The 4,925-nt window shown below is 42.8% G+C and overlaps 1 protein-coding gene across 3 annotated transcripts in view; it reads left to right on the forward strand.

Moving 5' to 3' along the window:
• The first annotated feature begins 4,043 nt into the window (after positions 1-4,043).
• Positions 4,044-4,925, forward strand: part of MPP7 (MAGUK p55 scaffold protein 7) — a 284,418-nt gene continuing 283,536 nt past the window's right edge. The window contains exon 1 of one of the 3 annotated variants that reach the window (XM_024750109.1): positions 4,044-4,226. The gene's annotated coding sequence lies outside the window, so the exon portion shown is untranslated. Of the gene's footprint in view, positions 4,227-4,664; positions 4,756-4,925 lie in introns of those variants that run through there. The other 2 variants (XM_024750112.1, XM_024750115.1) reach the window with 2 other exon arrangements.

Here is a 4,925-nt window from a genome sequence, read left to right on the forward strand (position 1 = left end):
TGAGAATGATGTTTACTCTGGTTTCTGGTAGATACTAGTTAGGATTCTGGAATTTCATTTGAATACTTTCCTACACACTAATAGGAAACTTCTGCAGCCTGTTCTTAGTAAAATTTCCTGTTTGAAAGAAATTCTTCCATTTCTACGAATCTCTATTTTCTTTCCAAATTTTTATGGCCATATGGATTCCAGAGCCCTTGCAGCATTCGGCACAACCCCACCGTTAAACACAACACCTCTTTATGGCTCCTCCAAAAACTCGCTTAGGCTCATGGTTTCTACCTCCCAGCCTGCCGTGTCTCTTCTGCTCACCGCGTTCGTGCTTTTGTCTTCACCCCAAACCCTGCGCCACTGAGACCACGCTTGCCAAAGTCACAGAGCCCCACTTTGCCAACTCCAAGGGCGACGCTCTGTCCTCCTCTCAGCAGTATTATTGTTGTACCATAGACCACCTCTCCTCGAAGCCCTGACTCTTCTTGGCATCTGGGCACCACGCTCTTCTGGTCTTATTCCCACCTCATTACCCACTTTTTGGTTTTCTTTACTTACTCATCTTCCTCGACCCGGGGCTCAGTCCTCGGCCCTCTTCTCCATCTATTTCCATGGCTTTGAGAGCAAAATGTTTGCTGGTGATTTACCACATTGAGATCTTCGGTGAGCTCCTGTCCAGAGTATTCAAATACTTACTCTTATATCCGTGTGGATATTCCATCAGCATTTCGACCTTAACAAAGCCCAGACCGTACACTCAGTCCTCAGCCCCCTCCCCTCATCCACTCCATTGTAACCATTCCTTTCTCAATGAGTGGTATTATTAGTTGTTCATACCACAACCTAAGACTTCGCAACACAGCCTTCAGTAAGTACTGCGTTCTTTTCTTTTTAATATGCACCCCAACCCAGCCACTGCTCACCATCAGCATCCCTTCACATTCAGTCCAGACCCCGCTCCCATTTCTTCTCTGGGTGCTACGGTAGCCTCTGAGTTGTCTCTGCTTTCTTTCTTCCTCTGTCCATGGCAACCACAGCGTGAATATATATTGGGGCTGTAACTGACATAAGGCGTTCCATTAGTTAATGTTTTGCTATTTATGTATACCGCAAAGTGATCACCACACTGTCTAATTAACATCCATCACCACACATAGCTACAATTTTTTCTTCTTGTGATGAAACTTTCAAGATCTATTCCTTTAGCAACTTAATATATCTATATTTCATGTCATTCCTTGTGCAAAAAAAAAAAAAGAAACAATCTTCTGTGGCATCCTATTATACTTAGGAAAAACAATTCCAGACTCTCTGGTGGCGTGCTGAGTCTCCCATCTGTCCCTCCAGTCTCATACTTCATCCCCTCTGCCCTACTCATCATGCTTTCTCTGCACTAGGTGTCCTGAAACAGAATGAGCTTTTTCCTGCGTCCGGGCTTTAAACTTGCCTGGAGTCCTCTTCCTACAGAGTTGTCATGTGTCTGGCCCCTTCTCAGCATTCTAGCCTCTCCTCAGAAAGGTTTCTCCTAACTGCCCGATCCAGATCACTACTGTCCATCACCCTTGGCTTATTTCCTCATCCCTACTGAACAGTATCTGAAATTACAGTATTTATTTATTAACATGTTTATTGCCTGACTTTTTCCATTGGAATATAAGCTCCATAAAATTAGGGTACTCGTTTGCCTCACGCCCTGATATATTCCCAGATCCTAGAACAGTGCCTAATATACAGGAGGACTCAATCCATGTGTGTCGAATGAAGGAAGGAATAAGGAAATAAATGACTCCTTTGATTACAAATAACTCAACTGAAATATGCTTAAGTAAATAAAAGAATATACAGGTTCAAGTACTTGAAAAGTCCACAGGTAAATGTAGCTTCAGGCTCACCTGGATCCAGGAGTTCAAATGCTGTCATAGGTCCTCCTCTCTCCAGCTATTGGCCATGTATTCCTCCATGTTAGACTGTGGTCCCTTCATGGCCTCAAGGCGCCGGCAACGTCTCCACATTTCCCTCTTCTAGTTGACAACCACAGGAGAAAACAGTGATTTTCTCCTCCTAGCAGAGTCACAGAGTTCTAGTTCTGAGTCCCACTGGATCTGACTGCACCACGTGCCCTTCCCTGAACCAAAACCCATGGCCAAGAAACGTGCTGCTCTAACTGAGGGCTTGGCGACGGTAACCCGTGGGCCAAATCCAGTCTGCATTGTTTTTGTAAATAAAGTTTTGTTGGAAAACACCACACAATTCAATATATTTTGTCTATAGCAGTTTTTGCGCTACAGTGGCAGAGCTGAGTATTTGAACAGAGATCATTTGGCCCCTAAAGGCTGAAATTCTTACATCTGGCGCCCACGATGGAAAACGTGTGCCACTCTTTCTTCGAATTGGCCAGAGTGTCACTGACCCAACCGCAACCCCTGGATGGACGAGGTCATGAGCTGTGTGTCTCCGTTATCCACTGGTGTGTATTAAGCCACCACCACACTTTGTGGCTTAAAAGTGATTTATTATTTCTCATGATTTGTGGGTTGGTTCATTTTAGTTTTTATTTGAGTTTTAATTTTTATATATATCTTTCCTCTTTCGTTCTTGATCAGACTTTCAAAAAGCTTTGCTACTTTTTGGTCTTTTTAGAGAAACAGCTTTTGGTTTTATTGTTCATAAGTACTTTAAAAAACTCTTACGTCAAACAAAAGCTGAAATTAATGAGTTTCAATAATTATTTGAGTTAAATGTTTAGTTAATATATTTTCCATATTCTGGATTTTCTAATAACGAATTAAGGCTATAAATTTTCCTCTGACTACTCATTTGACAACATCCATAGGTTTTTATATCCAGGATTCTTGTTTTTATTTATCTATCAATAGTCTATAGTTCCATTTGCTTTCTACCCTCCCAAAAGTCCTCTTATTTTCTGGTCTTCAGATGGCTACCATGTCCCTTCTACTGTGCTGATTTGGATTTTTCTTTCTGTGGTGCCCAGCCTCCGAGATAAGCCCCCAGTGATCTCCTTCTCCTCGTATTCACACCCCTTCCAACTCCTCCCTACTTTGTATCAAAGTTAGTCTGTGTGATGGAAAGATGCTCAACATCACTAATGATTAGAGAAATGCAAATCAAAGCTACAATGAGGTATCACCTCACACCAGTCAGAATGGCCATCATCAGGAAATCTACAAACAGCAAGTGCTGGAGAGGGGGTGGAGAAAAGGGAACACTCCTGCACTGTTGGTGGGAATGTAAATTGATACAGCCACTGTGGAGAACAGTATGGAGGCTCCTTAAGAAACTAAAAACAGAACTACCTTCAAAAGTAAAAATAGAACTACTATGACCCAGCAATCCCACTACTGGGCATATACGCTGAGAAAACCATAATTCAAAAAGACACATGCACCCCAATGTTCACTGCAGCACTATTTACAATAGCCAGGACATGGAAGCAACCTAAGTGTCCATCGACAGATGAACGGATAAAGAAGATGTGGCACATATATACAATGGAATATTACTCAGCCATGAAAAGGAATGAACTTGGGTCATTTGTAGAGACATGGATGGACCTAGAGACTGTCAGACAGAGTGAAGTATGTCAGAAAGAGAAAAACAAATATTAACGCATATATGTGGAATCTAGAAAAATTGTACCAATGAACCGGTTTGCAAGACAGAAACAGAGACACGGATGTAGAGAACAAACGTATGGACACCAGGTGGGGAAAGCAGGGGCGTGGGGAGTGGTGGTGGTGGGATGAACTGGGAGACTGGGATTGACGTGTATACACACTAATATGTATAAAGTAGATTAACTGGTGAGAACCTGCTGCAGAGCACAGGGAACTCTGCTTCACTTTGCTGTACAGTAGAAACGAACACAACATTGTAAAACAACTACGCCCCACTTTAAAAAAAAAGTTAGTCTGTGTGACTAATAGAAGCTGGACTTCTGAGGCTAGGTCAGGAAAGACACGCTGGCTTCCGCCTTGCCCTCCATCTCTGGGGTCACTCGAGCTGAGGAAGCCAGGTGCCACGTCAGGAGATCACTCAAGCAGCGCTGTGCAGAGGCCCCATGGTAAGAAGCTGAGGCCTTCTGCCAACAGCCACGGGAGGGAGCTCGGCCACAAACCCCAGGTCCGTACCGCCTTCAGATGGCTGCAGCCCAACCCCCGGCCCACCCAACATCTTGATTACAGCCTCGTGAGAGACCCTCGGCTGGAAACTCCCAGGTAAAATGCTCCCTAATCCCCACCAGACTATGGGACACCAAAAAAGTTTGTTGCTTTAAGCCCCCAAGTTTGCTCCACAACCGTAAATAATATAATTTTGAGATACATTTCATCTCATAGATAGATTTTGGAAAGGAGCAAAAGAAAATGCATGTGTTCCATCTGTCTTGAACCATAATCCCACTTTCTCTTTCACTTAAAATATTCCCTAGCTATTTGGACAAAACATGTATGTTCATAAATAGAAAAAGGTTGAGAGAAATAGAGGTCCATAGGGGGAAAATATCAATATTAGAATTGCACAAAATATTTTAACCTCTGTAAGTCTGTACATGGTTTGTATCAGAGCAAATAAACATCCAGCATATGAACATAAACGTAATGGGAAAGAACATCTAAGCAAACACGTTGCTTGGCAACTGAAGAAAAAGAAACAAAACCTCAGCTTCAAGCAGACACCATGCCATCATCTGATCCTGGATTCAATTGTGGTGAACAGTTGAGGGTTTAGAGGGAAAAACACAACCAGGTATGTTTTCTTCTGTTTTATCTAGATTAAGTTTTTCTTATGTTTAGTATTTTGAACTGGAACTTTCACTCAAACTCCTCTTCCTAAGTTGTTTTAAAACTTTGTTCTTAGAATTCCTTCTTCACTCCTTCCTGGTGACCCCCATAACCACCCCCGCCCCCCTCCCTCAG

The sequence above is a fragment of the Neophocaena asiaeorientalis genome, unplaced genomic scaffold (genome assembly GCF_003031525.2).
Source record: "Neophocaena asiaeorientalis asiaeorientalis breed wild unplaced genomic scaffold, Neophocaena_asiaeorientalis_V1.1 scaffold4, whole genome shotgun sequence".
Taxonomy (NCBI): Eukaryota; Metazoa; Chordata; class Mammalia; order Artiodactyla; family Phocoenidae; genus Neophocaena; species Neophocaena asiaeorientalis.